This window comes from Pelophylax lessonae (genome assembly GCF_965119305.1).
Source record: "Pelophylax lessonae genome assembly, chromosome: 4".
Taxonomy (NCBI): Eukaryota; Metazoa; Chordata; class Amphibia; order Anura; family Ranidae; genus Pelophylax; species Pelophylax lessonae.
In genome coordinates this window covers 268,912,878-268,933,699 of record NC_138771.1, presented here as the reverse complement: position 1 = coordinate 268,933,699, position 20,822 = coordinate 268,912,878, and the positions used below count along the sequence as shown (strand labels likewise).

The following is a 20,822-nucleotide window of genomic DNA, read 5'->3' as shown; positions in this document are numbered from 1 at the left end:
TAAAGAAGCCAGCTCTGCTTGCCTTTGATCAGTTCCGAGCACATTTAACAGAAAAGACAAAAAGGGTTGCATCAGATTTGCGAACACACCAAGTAGTTATTCCTGGTGGACTTACAGGTCACCTACAGCCATTAGATGTTTCAATTACCAAACCATTTAAAGCCCTGATGAGAGAAAAGAATGGAGTGAATGGATGCAAAATTTAGGTAATAACTTGACACAGACAGGAAGAGTGAAAAAAACCAACTATGAGTTCCCTTCCACACTTGCCATTCCGTCGGCAGAGTCAGTTTTTCTCAACGGGGGATCGATCCGCCGATCCCCCGCTGAGCAGGTGGATGGCAGCTCCCTGCTGTCCTCTATGGGGGAATCGGATGAGAACGGACCGCCTGTCCATTCTCATCCGATCTGATCCGCCAGACGGATTGAAAATAGGGTTTCCATCCGTCCGGATTTGACGGACAGGATCGGATCGGATGGTAGCGTCTGTCAGCGGACATGTCTCCGCTGACATCCACTGCCCCATAGTGATGCATGGGGTATCTGTTCAGATCCGCCTGAAAAACTGACAAGCGGATCTGAATGGTCCGCCATGTGTGAAAGGGTCCTTACTGAGGTCTGCAATTGGGTCCTAAACTCATGGTATGGCGTCAAACAAGAGGGGGTTGTGAAGTCCTTCAAAAAATGTGGAATCAGCAATGCCATGGACGGAACTGAGGATGATCTCACATATATAGATAGTGACTCAGAAGACAGCAGTAATGCAATAGAAGTTGAAACTAATAGTATTGAAGAAGCGAGCAGTGATTCAACAGAGGCTGAATAAAGTGATATGCTGCATAATATCCTAGTATGGGTATGTATAATATCCTAGTACGGGTATGTATAATATCCTAGTACAGGTATGTATAATATCCTAGTACAGGTATGTATAATATCCTAGTACAGGTATGTATAATATCCTAGTACAGGTATGTATAATATCCTAGTACGGGTATGTATAATATCCTAGTACGGGTATGTATAATATCCTAGTACGGGTATGTATAATATCCTAGTACGGGTATGTATAATATCCTAGTACGGGTATGTATAATATCCTAGTACAGGTATGTATAATATCCTAGTTACAGGTATGTATAATATCCTAGTACGGGTATGTATAATATCCTAGTACGGGTATGTATAATATCCTAGTACGGGTATGTAAACATTTCCTGCAGTACCGGTAATTACTAAATATAAATGTGTTCCGTTTTATGTTTAAAATATTGATTTATTAAGTTTTGGTTGGAAAAGTGTGGGTCGTCTTATACATGGGGGCATCTTATAAAATGTATAAATAAATTATAAAAAAATATGGTACATTTTATTAATGTTACAGCCTCATCCTCCATTTTCCTGTGTGCCACTTCACTGCCCTTGCTGTCAAGGAGCAGGCACTCAAAACATAAATAAAAGTTAGGGGATCACTGGACTGGAATTATATTTCCCATCATTTATTAGTGCCACTGCTCATGCGTTCCCTGCTGTGAGAGCACACATGCGCAGGCAGCCCAAATGGAGCCTGTGGACATAGGGCTCGGTTTCTTTTCCAGGGAGCACGCAAGAAAGGGTGGCTTTGGCAGGGCTCCTTAAGACCATGAAAGTCAAGGAGCCAGCCTTGCAATGGAAGTTGGGGCAAACCCTGGAGAAAAGGGAGGGAAGAAGGAATGCATGTCCAGCTATCAGCTTCATATTTCCACTGCCCCCTTTTTGCACTCTGTGAAAGAACAGTACGAGTTATATGAATAATGTAGGAGGTGGTTGGAATTGGAAGGCAAGCAGCCCAACTATTTCACACTAGCGGCAGCAAGTGTGAAACCCAGCACCAGAAGATCATCACTGTAGTGAGGGCCAGGTGGTTGTGGGGGAGAAGATTGATACACCTATTTAATAGTTAATGTACCTAATTTATTCAGCTTTAAATAAATCTATATAAAAAGGAGCTATAGTTATGGGCTAAAAGAAGAAGAAAAGTACACAGAACAACCACCAAACACTGATAGTAAAGCCCCGTACACACGTACCGATTGTCGGCCGTAAATATTCGGCCGATGACAGATCGGCCGATTTTCGGCTTGTTAGTATGATGCTTCCGACAGCCGACAGCACATTTTCGGCCGAACAGAATCTGTTGTGCAGGCATTAAAATTTTTGTTGGCCAACACCAGAACGGCCGGTTGTTCGCCAGTCAGTACAGATTTCGGCCGACAGACAGCAGATTTGCAAGACTGGGCATGCTCAGAAAAGAAAAAAGACAAGGAAAGTTAACCATCACATGACATCACTTCTGCAGTCGGCTGTTGTTGGCTGACAAAATTCGTGTGCAGTCTTTTGCAGTTCTCAACAGACACGACAGCCCTGGACAAAAGACGGCCGATCGTTCGGCCGACGATCGGTACGTGTGTACGGGGCTATACAATAAAGATGTAGACACAGATCCCAAAGTTTTAAAAGGAGGGCCATTTGAACAATCATTTTACACCACAAAGAAACAGTGTAAACAATAGATATTGGCTATTTTTTATGAAAATAGATAGGAAAGTATATATGGCAGGGAAGTACCACATAAGCAGAGCTTAAAATAAATGCATACATAAAATAATATGTGCAAAAATACAACAGTGAGGTAAGAAAGATGTGCTAGAAGTATGCACAACAGTCCATCTGACAGCTCCAAAGGGATAACCAGTCACCACGAAGTGAAATAGATATGGATGACAAACTTCCACCACACCGCGTGACCCCTTAGGCAGTCAACACTCACCAAATGCCTGCAAACAAACAATGAGCCTTCAAATAACAACATGGACCCAGGATCGCTCCACCGGATGCTAGACACTAGCAGGTGTCCAGAGGAATCTCACTCGAGAATGGCTCAATGATAGCTGGAATGCTCGTACCGGCATCACATGTGTGCATAAAGGGAAAAAACGCTCATATGGCAGTAGTCCTAAATACTCTTTATTGTTAAAACAAGCCCATCCCCCTCACATCAAACTCACATGTTCAGTACAGAGACTAGGCATATGAACGAGTGGAGATGACCAGATGTATTGCGGCCAAAACCTCACCAATGCCGTACCGTCCCCGGCAGTGAATCCCGGATCGGGTCCTGGCCGCTGCTCCCCGGAGACGCTCGGGCTCCCTCGTTCGCCTTACTCCGCTCTGCTCCGCTACAATATCCCGCAGACTGTTCGGAAAACTTTGTTGCTCTCGTCAGCGTTCGGGAACTTCCGCCTCGCTGACAGCACGTAGTGGTTGGGGTGATAGCGTGCTCACGCCCTGACGCGTTTCGTCATTGGCTGACTTCAACTGAGGGCGTGAGCATGCAAATCACCCTCGCTATTTATCTCCCTCCTCGCCACAGCACTTAACCCTTAATAGGTGCTCATTCATCCAAACATGACGATTACCAACCGGGCCAGTGAGAAGGTTCCTAGGAGTTCATTGATAAACAGATCGAATTGGAATATACTCTATTCACAATATGATCGGTGCAAACCTCCCTCATGCCAACACCAACTGCTACATGAGGGGCGGAATGCTGGCATACACCCCAACATGGTCAAATAGATCCTGATATAGAAGGGAGATCTCCTGATAGCCGCAAACCATCCGTCATCTCCTCTCGTTTTCACAAAAACCGGACACCTGTCCGCAATCATAGACCATATTAGATATTAATTCACAAAGTGAGAGTTACTCCATACGCCCCCCTACAGGGCATACGGCTGTAGTCACAAAGTGCCTCTAACAGATGTAGATCTCAACAAACCCATATGTATAGTGATCCCATAAATTAAATAAATACACAATGTACTGAATAAATAGGTAGGATTGGGTACATTAAATACAATCAACCTTAAAATTACTCAGTTAAAATTTTAGAAAGTTCATATTATATTCCATATAATAAAACATCCAAGAGGCCAGAGAACCTCATATAAATTAATAAGAACATTAATGAAAGTAAAAATTAATAAAATACAGGAAACGGGAGTACCAGGAAAAGGAATCTTAATAGCAGTATACCAAATCGCACAGGATAAATTAATAATTACTAATAAAACAGTTCACGTCTAATTCTACATTAAGACCTTTGGAATACAAACAATCGGTGAGGTATATCCAATAAGTTTCCCTCTTGGACAATTCCCTCACCATGTTAGAACCTCGCCAAGTGGCATCAATTTTGTCTATACCCCAAAACTTCAACCCCGACGGATCCCTATTGTGTTTCCGTCTGAAATGCAGGGAAACGCTGTGGTCCTTGAACCCTTTTTTGATGTTAGCAATATGTTCAGATACTCTCTTTGCAAGGTTCCTCTTAGTCCGTCCAATATACAACTTCCCACATGGGCATTCTAGACCATATACCACGTGGGTGGACTGGCAAGTAATCAGTTTTTTGATTTCAAATGTTCTGCCATTCCCGCTGGAAGTAAAGGAAGTTTTGCCTCTTTGCCTATCAGTGACCTGTCTACAAGAAATACACCTACGGCATGAAAAGAAGCCATTTCTATCCCAAAACATGGTGGGCTTTTTTGGCGGATCTAAGACCTTTTTAACAACACGGTCACCATAGGATGGACATTTTCTATAGATAAAGGAGGGTTTGGCAGGTATTACCCCCCCTAAAACTTTATCCATTGTCAGAACTCTCCAATGTCTATGAAAAATTTCCTCAACCTCCCTAAATTGTTCATGATAGTCTGTTATGAAGCCCCATTCATGATTCTTTTTTCTGGAAGTGGTCTGTTTTTGTAAACACATGGTTTGTGACAACACACTGGTTTCTTGTATGTTTTTTTCCAGCCTCAAACCATCATAGCCCTTCTCAAGAAAGCGGTCTTTGATAATTTTTGACTGGCTTTGGAAATCTGAATCATTGGTACAGTTCCTGCATATCCTCAGGAGCTGCCCCTTGGGAATATTCCTGAGCCATAGGGGATGGTGGCCACTGAACATTGGGAGATAGCCATTTCTATCTGTGGGTTTGAAATAGGCTTTAGTAGTCAACTGCCCATGTTGGATCATAACCTCTACGTCAAGGTAGTGCACACTTTCTGTGCTCCAGCAGTACTCTAGTTTGATATTATTAGAGTTGGTATTCAGATGATCCACAAACGATCTGAGGGATGCCTCAGATCCAGCCCATATAAAGAACAGGTCATCTATATACCGACGGTATAACACCAGTTCTTTTCTACGGCCTGAATAGATGTACCTGTCCTCCCACTCGCTCATGAAGAGGTTCGCTAGGCTGGGAGCATATTTAGCCCCCATAGCTACGCCTCTTTTTTGTATGTAGAATTTGCTCCCATACCAAAAATAGTTATGGGAGAGGCAGTAGCATAGAACCCGGCCTAGGAACCTCTTCTGAGCACCTGGGATGTCATCTCTTTGGGCAAGAGCCCAATTTAGGGCCAATTGCGCATCATCATGCTGTATAATAGTATACAGTGACGATACGTCAGCTGTAACCAAATAGACATCCTCTGTGCCCAGATTGTTGATCTCTTTGAGTGCCAAAAGAAAATCTTTAGTATCTTTCAAATAAGATTTAGTTTCAGTGACACTGTCCTGGAGGAAGGTATCCAAGTATTCTCCCACTCTCGATGTGACAGAATTAATGCTATTTACAATCGGACGAGCTGGTGGATTTACCTGGTCCTTATGGACTTTTGGCAGGGTGTATATAGTAGGTATACGATTGAAGCTGGGCTTCAAGTACCTTTTTTCCTTTTTCGATAATAAACGATTGTAATATCCAAACTCCACCAGATCGTCCAATTCCCTACGAAACCTTTTGGTTGGATCCCCATCCAAAAGTTCATAGGTAGCATCATCCGCTAACATTGAAGCAAGTTGCTGATCATAGAAGGACTTGTCTAAAATGACTACCCCTCCACCCTTGTCGGCAGGGCGAATCACAACATCCTTCCTTTTTTCCAAAGCAGTCAGGCCATCCTGTACGTGTCTCGGATTGATACCCTTCCTAGGATTAACTGATTCCAAATCCTTAATGACAAGTTGTTTAAAAACTTCAACACACTGGTTAGCGGGTTGTGGAGGATTAAGTAAAGACTTATTTCTCAATCCACTTCCTTTCCCAACTATCTCTGAAGGTTTATTGTGTGTGTTACGATTTCTCCCCTGATTAGTATTCAGAAAATATCTTTTCAGATTAATTTTCCGAATATACTTGTGTATATCCATGTACACGTTAAATTTATTGACTGGCTTTTTTGCCGCACATTTGAGACCAGCATTGAGAATGTTAATCCCTTTACTATTAAGGGACACACCGGCCAAATTATAGATCCTTTCTAATCGGCCTCCCTCCTTTTTTTGGAGTCGTTTCCCCCCTCGACATCCTCTTGGCGGTGGTCTGTTTGTGACCTTTGCCCTTGAGTGGTATGGTTCCACTGAGGATCTTGGTTCCAATTGTTCATATAATTGTAAGGGAGATCCGATGGTCTGCCCCTCCAAGGTCTCCCTCCTCTCCGAGCACCTCTCCCCCTGGGGCCCCTCCATAAAAAAGGACGCGGCGGTGTGGGTGTCCAGCACTGAGAATCAAGGGGCTCAAATCTGTTATGTGTGGATACTCCCGGGGAGTCATAAGGTTGGTAACCATTTCTGCCTCCATCCATTTTTTTATTTTTATTAATAATCCTCTTATTTGGATGCTGATAAACCTGGGGTTGGGCAGGTACAGCTATCTGTTGGTTTGATGGACCCTCAACTCCCTGTTGGGGACAAACGGTACCTGCTCCTTTTTTATTTTTCCCTTTCTTAGGTTTATTGTTCCTAAAGGGAGTACTGGGATATAAACCTGTTAGTTGTGTATTTTGTGCCTCCTCAATATTGGTATGTGTGGATTGAGTGGCTTCACTAGCTGATCCAGAAACCTGCCATAAATACACCTGGTTATTCTGAAAATCCCTAGTATCCCTGTGGAACTTTTTGACTTTCTTTTTGAGAGTATCTCTATCTACTTTTTCTAATCTTTTTTTGGTATCTGCATTAAACTTGACCACCAAAGGGTTATCTTTCTTATCTGTCAGCGAGGCGGAAGTTCCCGAACGCTGACGAGAGCAACGAAGTTTTCCGAACAGTCCGCGTGATATTGTAGCGGAGCAGAGCGGAGTAAGGCGAACGAGGGAGCCCGAGTGTCTCCGGGAGCAGCGGCCAGGACCCGATCCGGGATTCACTGCCGGGGACGGTACGGCATTGGTGAGGTTTTGGCCGCAATACATCTGGTCATCTCCACTCGTTCATATGCCTAGTCTCTGTACTGAACATGTGAGTTTGATGTGAGGGGGATGGGCTTGTTTTAACAATAAAGAGTATTTAGGACTACTGCCCTATGAGCGTTTTTTCCCTTTATGCACACATGTGATGCCGGTACGAGCATTCCAGCTATCATTGAGCCATTCTCGAGTGAGATTCCTCTGGACACCTGCTAGTGTCTAGCATCCGGTGGAGCGATCCTGGGTCCATGTTGTTATTTGAAGGCTCATTGTTTGCAGGCATTTGGTGAGTGTTGACTGCCTAAGGGGTCACGCGGTGTGGTGGAAGTTTGTCATCCATATCTATTTCACTTCGTGGTGACTGGTTATCCCTTTGGAGCTGTCAGATGGACTGTTGTGCATACTTCTAGCACATCTTTCTTACCTAACTGTTGTATTTTTGCACATATTATTTTATGTATGCATTTATTTTAAGCGCTGCTTATGTGGTACTTCCCTGTCTTTTGACTTTGAGGCTATTCACATCCTATATATCAATTTGTGTACATCAAGGCAGCTGCTAGATATTGCTAATATACTGTATTTATTTATATAGTTTAGCACATCCACATCCTCCCATCAGCGCAGGGTGATAGAGATATTGGGCTTTGGTTTTATATTCGCTTTCCTCGATTTTACAGGAAAGTATATATACTTTGAACTTTTTATTTTATATTGCTACTGTTACTTCCTGGTTTCTTGCCTAGGCAAATTATGTCATACCCCCCCAGGAGTCTTCAGGAGGGAAGAGGGTTTTTTTTCAGCACAGCACACCCTCCTGCCTGCATGTCTGAGCTAATGGCAGATATATTCCAGGAAGTAAATGCTACAAGAATCATCTGCCCTTACTCAAGATGGCAACAGCCCAAAATGCTAGAGGGGTATTTTTCAATGCGAGTTCTCTGCAAAAGAAAAAGCATGGAGACACGGATGGAGAGGGAAGTTCGTTTTGAATAATAAAATAAATTATAGTATTTTTATGTTTGTGGTGTTCAGATGCAATGTAGTTCCACATCTTTTAGTAATGGAGCTGTCCAGTGCATATAATATACCTGTTGAATTAGTGCTTGCTGAAGTCTAGATTGTAATAACAAGGAGGGCTGACATTAGAAATCATGGTATCCACAACTAAAAGGGATGTCAGAAAGGAACCAAAACAGAATGTAAAGACAGTACCTTTTTCTGATTGGGTCACAAGCACTACAACAACCAGCAGTATACACACTGTTACAGATATACAACTGATTCCTGCATTCATTATGCATTGGCTTACTGTAATGGGGGGGGGGGGGTATTGTTGGCATGAGCCGCTGGGTCATCTGTACCACCCTTTCTAATACACCATCCACAAGGTGCAGAATGGGTTTATAAATACACAGCCCATACCAATTACAGCCCTTGTTGTGACACAAGTAAATGGCGGAGGAATCATCCAGCACAGATTGTCACTATGGCTTTCACAAGACAAATGACTAACAAGCATGTCTGTCCAAGCAAATCCGGAATCTTTTGCTTTCCTCATTCATGGCAGGGGTGTCACCTGTCTGGCATTCACCTGGACAATCCGGGTTTTTGATGTGTCCGGTACTCAGTCCACCTGAACCCCAGATGCATTATTCAGACCCGACTGGAGGAGTCCTATATTTTGGGGGACTCTGTGGTGGGGGTTCCCTAGTATTATGGGGGTCTCTGTGATGGGCGTTGCCCATGCTGGTGTCTTTCTCGCCTGCCTGCACTGCCCGGTGCTTTTCCTGAGTTTCTGGTGCTGTGTGCGCTGATTTGTTGCTTGGCAGCTGTGTGCTCTGATGGGGAGAAACACACCAGCCGGCTTAGCGCAGAAACCGAGCCCCGGGCTCTACCCCCACTGCTAGCCGAGCATGTGACCTCTCCAAAATTCAGGAGGCACAGAGCCTGCTGCGCTAAATAAAGAGACACCGGGACACTGACCGCTGGGTGAGTGCAGCGCTGACGGCCCTTCCTTTTCTCCTAGTATCTCTTTACTTTTCTGCAGTTGGACACTCACAAGTATGGATCTTCTCATAATTCTCTTTCTAGGGACATGGCTGCTAATTGAGGCAAGGACCTTAGTCTTAGTCTAGTCCCCTCTGCAGTCCCATCCTGGCATAATTACTACATCGACCTGTGCTCACTTATAAAACATTCCAGGAATTGTATCCAGAGAAATAAGTTTGATAAATGCAGAATGCCCTAAGGAACTTGTATTGGATACTTTCTCTATTTTTGGGGTGCCTGTGGATTGCTTTGAAATTGTGAAACAGTTTTGATGGGGTTGGGTTTAGTAGAGCAGATTCAGATTTTTGGATGGAGGTCCACTGCCCTACTTATGTAATTTTACCATGCCCCATTAAGCCCCCCCCCCCCCCCAGTGTTAACACAATTTGGCCACACCTACTGTTCACCATAGCGCGCTATGTGCACCTAATTACTACTCTCCTTGGGGCACCCAAAGGTGTCCCAGGTCTTTTACAATCCTATAGTAATTACTACAAACATGTTCAGACTTGGCTTGAAGAAAAGGTGGCAACCCTATTCAGGGATGAGTGGTAGATTCCCCACAATGAAGGCAGATAGCAAAGAAGGAATTATTTAATTAATTGATTTTTATTTTTAACGGGCAGGGGCGGATGAAGAAGACGACATCAATGGAGTGAAGAGGGAGAAGAAACAACAGAGGAAGAAGACATGATTTGTAATAAAGGACTTGTCAAAAAACATTTCTTGTGTTTAACACTATACTTATTTTTTTTTTTGGTAAATGGGTAGGGGTACAATGTACCCCATACTTATTCATATGGGGGCGGGATCTGGGGGTCCCCTGGTTAAAGGGGGTTTCCAGATTCTGATAAGCCCCCTGCCCGCAGACACCCACAACCACCACTTAGGGTTGTTGGGAAGAGGCACTTGTCCACACCCATCAACAAGGGAAACCCCTCCCCCAAGCGGAGTGGGGTTCTGGAGGGGGGGGGGTTGTTTGTTCCCACCCTTTCCTGACTTGCCAGACTGCATGCTCGGATAAGGTTCTGGTACAGATTTTGGGGGGGGGGGGGCTCAGGCCATTTCTTAAAACATTTTTTAGCATGGGAATGTCCCCTCCAAATCCATACCAGTTCAAAGGGCCTGGTATGAACCAAAGGGGGGGGGGGGTGGACAACCCCACACCGTTTTTTCGTCACAATTTTTTTTTTTACTTTTTTTTTTTTTTTGCAGGCATCTTTTTCTTTTTTTACATTCAGCTGTTAGTGGGGAACCCAGCTGACAGCAGAGGACTCATTGGTTTTTAAGGAGGTGGCGGCCCGCTCCTTAGCAATCAGCTACATACAGTGTTTAAAGTGGAAAAATATAAAACTGCAAAAAAGCAAAGCACATCAAAAATTGCATCACAAACAATACTTGCATTTCTGGTGCAATTCCACTAAAGTCTATTACACGTAAAACACTGGGAAAAAAAATTCCTGGACCCTTTAAAAAACGTACTGGCTGCAAAACGCGTGTACCATAAAAAACATGTTAAATGGACTGTAGCACATTTCTGCAATCTAAAAAGGCATAGGCGTGAACCTAGGGTTTCTATCAATTTTCTCTGAATGGCATGATAACCAATCAGATCTTAGCCCTGGTTGCTTCTTTGATTTTGTTATTGCTCTTTTTAAAACTAAAAAACTAAAACCAGGAAGGAAAAACGAGAACTCTAGTTTCCAATGCAAAAATAGGCTGGTTTTAGGCTTCAACCAGTAATCAAACCAATACTACAATTTTAACAATAAATACATATTACAAAAACAAAATGATCTTGTTGGATCTGTGCAGTACTCCGGATTTAAACTTTTGTTACATTAGACCAGTCAGAACAGCGCAAGAGGGTTGCTAATTAGTTACTGTAACCTACTGCTTTTTCACATTGCCCTAAATATTGTAGTTTAATTGAAGAGCAAATGGTATATTTGATGTTTTAAATTTTAGCCCCATTAGAGTGGCAGAACAACTGGCATAGCAATCCATTCAGTTACCCCACCCCAGTTTGCACTCCAGCTTTAGAGGCTCCCCATCCCCACCTCACCCATTCCTTCAAGAACCATGGCAGCATGTGTTGATCAGAGACTGAAAAGGTTTCCCCTAATAACAGATCAAAAATGCAGATTTGCACCTCATTATTGTAACTGAAAAATACATCTATAAAAGGTTAAAATTCCATAATTCACAGTAAAGACCTACAGTGCCTTGCGAAAGTATTCGGCCCCCTTGAACTTTGTGACCTTTTGCCACATTTCAGGCTTCAAACATAAAGATATAAAACTGTAATTTTTTGTGAAAAATCAACAACAAGTGGGACACAATCATGAAGTGGAATGCAATTTATTGGATATTTCAAACTTTTTTAACAAATAAAAAACTGAAAAATTGGGCGTGCAAAATTATTCAGCCCCCTTAAGTTAATACTTTGTAGCGCCACCTTTTGCTGCGATTACAGCTGTAAGTCGCTTGGGGTATGTCTCTATCAGTTTTGCACATCGAGAGACTGAAATTTTTGCCCATTCCTCCTTGCAAAACAGCTCGAGCTCAGTGAGGTTGGATGGAGAGCGTTTGTGAACAGTAGTTTTCAGTTGTTTCCACAGATTCTCAATTGGATTTAGGTCTAGACTTTGACTTGGCCATTCTAACACCTGGATATGTTTATTTGTGAACCATTCCATTGTAGATTTTGCTTTATGTTTTGGATCATTGTCTTGTTGGAAGACAAATCTCCGTCCCAGTCTCAGGTCTTTTGCAGACTCCATCAGGTTTTCTTCCAGAATGGTCCTGTATTTGGCTCCATCCATCTTCCCATCAATTTTAACCATCTTCCCTGTCCCTGCTGAAGAAAAGCAGGCCCAAACCATGATGCTGCCACCACCATGTTTGACAGTGGGGATGGTGTGTTCAGGGTGATGAGCTGTGTTACTTTTACGCCAAACATAACATTTTGCATTGTTCCAAAAAGTTCGATTTTGGTTTCATCTGACCAGAGCACCGTCTTCCACATGTTTGGTGTGTCTCCAGGGTAGCTTGTGGCAAACTTTAAACAACACTTTTTATGGATATCTTTAAGAAATGGCTTTCTTCTTGCCACTCTTCCATAAAGGCCAGATTTGTGCAGTATACGACTGATTGTTGTCCTATGGACAGAGTCTCCCACCTCAGCTGTAGATCTCTGCAGTTCATCCAGAGGGATCATGGGTCTCTTGGCTGCATCTCTGATCAGTCTTCTCCTTGTATGAGCTGAAAGTTTAGAGGGACGGCCAGGTCTTCGTAGATCTGCAGTGGTCTGACACTCCTTCCATTTCAATATTATCGCTTGCACAGTGCTCCTTGGGATGTTTAAAGCTTAGGAAATCTTTTTGTATCCAAATCTGGCTTTAAACTTCTCCACAACAGTATCTCGGACCTGCCTGGTGTGTCCCTTGTTCTTCATGATGCTCTCTGCGCTTTAAATGGACCTCTGAGACTATCACAGTGCAGGAGCATTTATACGGAGACTTGATTACACACAGGTGGATTCTATTTATCATCATTAGTCATTTAGGTCAACATTGGATCATTCAGAGATCCTCACTGAACTTCTGGAGAGAGTTTGCTGCACTGAAAGTAAAGGGGCTGAATAATTTTGAACGCCCAATTTTTCAGTTTTTTATTTGTTAACAAAGTTTGAAAATTACAGTTTTATATCTTTATGTTTGAAGCCTGAAATGTGGCAAAAGGTTGCAAAGTTCAAGGGGGCCGAATACTTTTGCAAGGCACTGTATACAAGTCAACAACATAGGAATCTAGAGCAAAACCCACAGTCCATTCAGAATGTTTGTACCTTCAACCATGCCTAAAATCCACCTATGCCTTTTACGCTGGAAAATATGATCCTAATACAATGTCTACAGAAGATTTCATTTTTTTTTAAAAAAAATAATAAAAAAACGTATGGAAAGTATAAAAAGGTATAGGAAACATATAAGCAAGTTCGTAAAAACTGATAATGTAACGTGTGTTCATATTATCATGATTTCCTACCAGTGGCAATTTATAACCAAATAAGATACCACCCAAAACACTCAACCTAAATATCTCTGATAGTCATGCAAAAAGGGAAGAGATAATGTAATTGTAATGTACACCCTATTGAAATTGTTGACTTTTTCTATACATTTAAATAGGCAAACATATCTCCATAAACTGTGGCTACAGATAAAATGAGATAAATTTGATTAAAAACAAAACAAAAGCTTTTTCAATCATTTATTCAACAAAATATCAATAGCTGTAATGGTTTACTGTGAGAAAAGTACACTCTTGGTGTCAGAAGCTGGTATTGCCTCCATCAGCAAAAATAAATAAATTGTAAGCATTTTGTAACTGCCTACCAGTATTGGCAGGAGAGACCGATCCATAAGGGGTGCAGGGGCTCCACCCTCCTAGTTTGCATGGGGCGATGCATGTGGGGCACCGGACTCATAGGTTTTGATTAGAGCTGCACGATTAATCGTTAAAAATTCACACCCCCCTCACGATCTTAAAACCGCATCTCCTCGATTCTTACAGAGCCCTTCTCTTGCTCACTCACAGCTGTCCAAAAAAAAAAAAAAGGAGCCCCGGCAAATGTTTATCAACATTGTTAAGGCTGCTAGATAACTATAAACACAATGTTTTACAATGCATCATTTTGTTTAGATCAAAGGAATGAACTTCTGTCTGTTAGGCCCCTTTCACACAGGAGTCTGTCAGGCGGACTCCGTTTTTCTCAGCGGGGGATCGATCCGCCAATCCCCTGATGAGCAGGCGGGTGGCAGCTCTGTCTCCGTGCTGTGTGCGGAGACACAGCTGTCAGGTCCCCGCTGTTCTCTATGGGGGAATTGGATGGGAACGGACCGTCTGTCCGTTCTCATCCGATCCGATCTGCTGGACGGATGGAAAATAGGGTTTCCATCAGTCCAGATTTGACGGATCGGATGTCAGCTGACATGTCTCCGCTGACATCTGATGCCCCATAGAGATGCATGGGGTGTCCGTTCAGATCTGCCAAAAAAAACTGACAGGCGGATCTGAACGGTCCGCCTGTGTGAAAGTGAGGGCAATTTAACCTCTTTAGGACCCTTTCACACTTGTGCGACTTCAAAGTCGCACAATTTTACCACAATTTTGCCGTGACTTTGTTGCCGCGATTTTGATGCGAGTTTGACTGGGCTTGAATGTCTTTGGACCTCAAAACGCATCAAAATCGTGCCAAAGTAGTGCAGGGACAACTCTGAACTTGATATGAATGATACTCATTGGAAATAATGGAGAACGACTTGTCATGCGATTTTGCAGTCCCAAATCGCATTACAAGTTGCACAAGTGTGAAAAGGGTCTTAAGACTAAGCCTTTTTCTGACACTTGTTGCTTACATGTTAAAATCAGTATTTTTTGCTATAATATTATTTAGAACCCCCAAACATTATATTTTTTTTTAGCAGAGACCCTAGAGAATAAAATGGCGATCGTTGCAATCTTTTATGTCACACTGAATTTGCTCAGAATAAGTCTTTCAAACGCAGTTTTGCTGTCTTTCGTCCAGGCCACTTTTTGCGATTCGGCGCTGTGCGACTTTAACTGACAATTGCGCGGTCGTGCGACGCCGTACCCAAACGAAATTCACGTCCTTTTTTTCCCATAGACAGAGCTTTCTTTTGGTGGTATTTGATCACCTGTGCGATTTTTACTTTTTGCGCTATAAACAAAAAAAAGCGTTTATTTTGAAAAAATAACAATATTTTTCACATTTTTTTATATGAAATTCCCCCCCCAAAAAAATGTAAAAATCTAAAATTTTTTGAATTTTTGGCCAATTTGTTTTTTGCTACATATTTTTGGTAAAAAAAAAAATCACAATAAGCGTATTTTTATTGGTTTGCGCAAAAGTTATTGCGTTTACTAACAAAGGGAAAGATTTCTGTCATTTTTGGTGTTTTTTTTAACGCGTAATGGCGGCGATCTGCAATTTTTTTTGCGGGACTGTGACATTGGGGCGGACAGATCGGACCCTTGACTGACATTTTTGACACTTTTGGGGGTACCAGTGACATTACTGCAGTAATCAGTGCTATATATATATGCACTGTTACTGTAAAAATGACACTGGCAGGGAAGGGGTTAATTTTATTGGAGAGGGAGGGGTTAATGTATGCCTGGTGCTTACTGACGTGTGGGGGGGGGAGGTGACTGAGTGACACAGGGACAGATCCAGGGTTCAGCTATGCTGAACCCTGCAATCTGACCCTGCCTGTCACTTCAGAGATCCGCCCACTGTGTTTACACACAGCGGGCGGATCTCCAGACTCGATCCCCGACGATCGGGTAAGAGCAGCGGCGATCGCCGCTGCTCCTACCCTGGCCCGACTCCCGCTGTGACTGAAAACAGCGGGAGCGAGCCTCCGGCGGCGCGCGTGCGCCGCCCACAAGGGGCGGAGTCCAGCGACGTAGGTCTACGTCGCTGGACGGGAACGAGCCACTTTGCTGCAGTAGTAGCAAAGTGAGCGGGGGTAAAGTGGTTAATGAATTTAAAAAAAATAAATAAATAAAAAAAAAAGTAAAGTTAGCCCACTTTTTTTGTATAATGTAAAAAGATGTTACACAGAGAATCGTGATCATTTTTTTCCAGTACTGTGCAGCTCTAGTTTTTATGAGTTTTCTTTTTTTTTTGTTTTTAAGCCACATGATTAGAGCCTGAGGCTCTGATTGGCTTAAAAAAGGTTGGGCTCGGGGGAGCACAATTTACTCACTTGTGACACTAGTGAATCAATACTCGCTTTTGTCCTCTGGCTTTTCCGCCTGGCCAATTAGAACAGGAGGTGGATCGGGTTGGCCTGGGAGAAGAAGCTGAGGAGCCGTAGAGGGGCTGAGTATGGGGGGGGGGGCGCCATGAAAGGCTGAGTGCAGGGGGGGGGACCTTGAAGGGCTGAATGCGGGGGGGACCGTGAAGTGCTGAGTGAAGGGGGGGACACCGTAAAGGGCTGAGTGCAGGGGGGGGGGGGGACCATGAAGGGCTGCGTGCAGGGGGGGGGGCCGTGAAGGGCTGCGTGCAGGGGGGGGGGGGCCGTGAAGGGCTGCGTGCAGGGGGGGGGGCCGTGAAGGTATGAGTGAAGGGGGGGGACTGTGAAGGCATGAGTGCGTGGGGGGGACCGTGAAGGCATGAGTGCGCGGGGGGGGGGACTGTGAAGGGCTGAGTGCAGACCTGGGGAGAGGGAGCCCCCCATAAAAAAAAGTTTAGCACCAGTCACCACTGAGTCTTGGACAATTTTACCAATTTCTCCATGCAAAAATCCTTTAGTTGCAAGAGGTATTCGAGTCTCCTTGAATTCACTACGTGCAATATTCCCATTGCACGTTCCTGAAAAATGCATATGTAAGCAGGTGCTGTAGCAACTACCAGCTGGAGGCTAGTAACATTGTAGGTCACAGTATATATCATCAGCACAGCATGGATCTTTATGATATTGTCTAAATGTTTATTAAGCTCATTGCTCACAGTGGTAAGGTACAACGTTTTGGGGCCATGCAGGTCCCCCTCCCCTTCGTGATCATAAAGATCTATGGTGTCCTTGCATTTACTGCTCATTTTAAAATCCTCCAACAAAAGTTTTATTGGGAATGAAAACAGGACTTTGACCAGGGCAGTCCATAACCCTCCTTGGTGGATTTGCTTGCACTTCAGATCATTATCATGTTGAAAGAACCATTTCTGGTTCAACTCCAACTTTTTGACAGACGGCCTCGGATTCTCATCAAGTACATTCTGATATGGCGCAGAATGTATAGTTGGCTTGATGACTGCAAGCTGCCTAGGCCCAACAGCAGCCAAGAAACCCCAGACCAGAACATATTTACCACTTTGTTACAATTTAAGTTATGAGGTTCTTCTCCAGAAATGCGGTCTTTGGTTTGCAGCAAACATGTCTACTCTTACCAAACAACTCTATCAGTCAATGGAAGTTTATTCCAGAAGGCCTGCTGTTTGCCTACATGGTTATTGGCAAACTGTAGTCCTGCGCCAATGTATTTTTTAGGACCGCATCTGCCTTTTCTTTAAGTGAAACTAAGGGTCCTTTCACACGGGCGGTCCGATCAGATCCGCCTGTCAGATCGGATCCTCCATGCATCCCTATGGGGCAGCGGATGTCAGCGGAGACATGTCCGCTGACACCTGCTGCCATCTGCATCCGATCCTGTCCGTGAAATCCAGATGGATGGAAACCCTATTTTCCATCCGTCCAGGGGATCGGATCGGTTTACATAAATAAAAGCTGATCATTGTAAAGATATTTCTCGTTGTTTCACAGCAAATCGAAACCGATGAATGAAAGTTCGGACGAAAATTCACATAGTTACATAGTTGCATAGTAGGGGAGGTTGAATAAATAAAGACAATAGTCCATCCAGTTCAACCTGTGTAGGTGTGTGTGGCTGTACCTCATCTCACATAGCCCTGAATGTTCTGATCCTTGAGATGTACGTCCAGGGCCGGTGCAAGAATTTTTGACACCCTAGGCGAAACCTTATTTTGCCGCCCCATTGTCCCCGCCCCTGACTCCACCCCCTTCACCCTGCCCATGGATATGGTAGAGGTGGCGGTGGCGGGATGGAGATTTTTGCAGCACCATTCCACCTATTTCTTCAGCTTTGGGCGGCAGAGGGGGGCAGAGGAGGAGGAGGAGGGGGGGGGGGAAGAGGAGGAGGGGGGGAGAAGAGGAGGAGGAAGAGGAGGAGGAGGGGGGGTGAGGAGGAAGAGGAGGAGGGGGGAGAGGAGGAAGAGGAGGAGGAATGGGGGGGGAAGAGGAGGAAGGGAGGGGGGAAGAGGAGGAGGAAGGGAGGGGGGAAGAGGAGGAAGGGGGGAAGAGGAGGAGGAAGCGGGGAAGAGGAGGAGGAAGCGGGGAAGAGGAGGAGGAAGCGGGGAAGAGGAGGAGGAGGGGGAAGAGGAGGAGGAGGGGGAAGAGGAGGAGGAGGGGGAAGAGGAGGGGGGGAGATGAGGAGGAGGGGGGGAGATGAGGAGGAGGGGGGAAGAGGAGAAGGGGGGAAGAGGAGGAGGGAGAAGAGGAGGAGGGAGAAGAGGAGGAGGAGGAGGAGGAGGAGGAGGAGGAGGAGGGGGAAGAGGAGGGAGGTGGAGGGGGGAGAGGATGAGGGGGGGAAGAGGAGGATGAGGGGGGGAAGAGGAGGATGAGGGGGGGAAGAGGAGGATGAGGGGGGGAAGAGGAGGATGAGGGGGGAAGAGGAGGATGAGGGGGGGAAGAGGAGGATGAGGGGGGAAGAGGAGGAAGAGGGGGGAGAGGGGGGGGAAGAGGAGGAGGGATTTTTGCAGCGCCATTCCACCTATTGCTTCAGCCTTGGGCTGCGGAGGGGGAAAGGAGGGGGGAAAGGAGGGGGGAGAGGAGGAGGGGAGAGAAGGAGGAGGAGGGAGAGGAGGAGGGGAGATGAGGAGGAGGGGAGATGAGGAGGAGGGGAGAGGAGGAGGAGGGAGAGGAGGAGGGGAGATAAGGAGGAGGGGGGAGAGGAGGAGGAGGAGAAGGAGGAGGAGGAGGAGGAGGAGAAGGAGGGGGGGAGAGGAGGAGGAGGAGGGAGAGAAGGGGGAGGAGGGAGAGAAGGAGGGGGAGAGGAGGAGAAGGGGGGGAGAGGAGGAGAAGGGGGGGAGAGGAGGAGAAGGGGGGAGAGGAGGAAGGGGGGAGAGGAGGAAGGGGGGAGAGGAGGAGGAGGAAGGGGGGAGAGGAGGAGGAGGAAGGGGGGAGAGGAGGAGGAGGAGGAAGGGGGGAGAGGAGGAGGAGGAGGAAGGGGGGAGAGGAGGAGGAGGAGGAAGGGGGGAGAGGAGGAGGAGGAGGAAGGGGGGAGAGGAGGAGGAGGAGGAAGGGGGGAGAGGAGGAGGAAGGGGGGAGAGGAGGAGGAGGAGGAAGGGGGGAGAGGAGGAGGAGGGAGAGGAGGAGGAGGAGGAGGAGGAGGAAGGGGGGAGAGGGAGGAGGAGGAGGAGGAGGAGGAGGAAGGGGGGAGAGGAGGAGGAGGAGGAGGAGGAGGAAGGGGGAGAGGAGGAGGAGAGGAGGAGGAGGAGGAGGAGGAGGAGGAGGAGGAGGAGGGGGGGAGAGGAGGAGGAGGAGGAGGGGGGAGAGGAGGGGGGGGAGAGGAGGGGGGGAGAGGAGGGGGGGAGAGAAGGAGGGGAGAGGAGGGGGGGAGAGAAGGAGGAGGGGAGAGAAGGAGGAGGGGAGAGAAGGGGGAGGAGGGGGGAGAGGAGAAGGAGGGGGAGAGGAGGAGGAGAGGAGGAGGAGGGAGAGGAGAAGGAGGACGGGGGAGAGGAGGGGGGAGAGGAGAAGGAGGAGGAGAAGGGAGAGAAGGAGGGGGGAGAGAAGGAGGAGGAGGGGGGAGAGGAGAAGGAGGGGGAGAGGAGGGGGAGAGGAGGAGGAGGGGGGAGAGATGGAGGAGGAGGAGGGGGGAGAGGAGGAGGGGGGAGAGGAGAAGGAGGAGGAGGGGGGGAGAGATGGAGGGGGGAGAGATGGAGGGGGGAGAGGAGAAGAAGGAGGAGGGGGGGGAGAGATGGAGGAGGAGGGGGGAGAGGAGAAGGAGGAGGAGAAGGAGGAGGAGAAGGAGGGGGAGGAGGGGGGGAAGGAGGAGGGGGAGAGATGGAGGGGGAGAAGAGAAGGAGGAGGGGGGGAGAGGAGAAGGAGGAGGGGGGAGAGGAGGGGGGAGAGGAGGGGGGAGAGATGGAGGAGTGCTTTCGACAGCCGATTACGAATTTGCGTACAACATGAAAATCTGGAATAGTCCCAAAGTTTGTCCACAGCAGGGCCTAAGGTGTAAAGGCTCCGCCCTGAATTTGCATACAACAAAAACTGGATGTCCAGGCTATACAATTTTTATCGTATGTGAACACAATGTCTGATTTGCCTTTAATTAGTACAGTTTTCGTTCAAAAAAAATTGTGCGAGCAAGACTAGACATGCTCTGAAATGAAAGAATATATACAAAACAATTCAACACATGACATCATTTCTGAATTAGAATTCTGTCGTACGAGAATTGTCATATGAAAGTAACGTCTTCACTTTCCATATGAGGCCAGCATGCAGCAAAAAAACAGATGAAAGTTCGTCCAATAACCTAATCATGTGTACCAGGCTTTAAGGCTTCATATACACCAACCTACGCTGGCAGCTCCTAAACTTGGGTTTCTGAGCTTTTGGTGTTCTTTTGCCAAAGCTTGTAAACTCAACTCCATAAAAGCCTGTGTCAATGTACACATAGGCTTTTAGCAGAGTTTAGGAGGTGGCACGCTTAGGTGAGCTTCGATCTCTCTCTCCTGAACGCAGAAGATTCGCATTCAGGAAAGGAACATTTTGACTGCCGGCTGCAATAAAACGCAAAGCGCAGCAAATTCGTAGCCTGTTTTGCGTTTTCCCGCGACCATGGTAAATGTAGGCCAGT

The 20,822-nt window shown here is 45.9% G+C and overlaps 1 protein-coding gene and 1 pseudogene across 3 annotated transcripts in view; one reads left to right on the top strand and one right to left on the bottom strand.

Annotated features, from left to right (window-relative positions):
* The window catches only part of RASSF3 (Ras association domain family member 3), a 295,912-nt gene that overhangs the window by 200,258 nt on the left and 74,832 nt on the right, over positions 1-20,822 (bottom strand). The window lies entirely within an intron of this gene.
* Positions 18,001-19,351, top strand: LOC309554581 (annotated as a pseudogene). Its single transcript has 4 exons — positions 18,001-18,221; positions 18,438-18,512; positions 18,901-18,960; positions 19,282-19,351. The product of its transcript is annotated as an uncharacterized misc_RNA (transcript).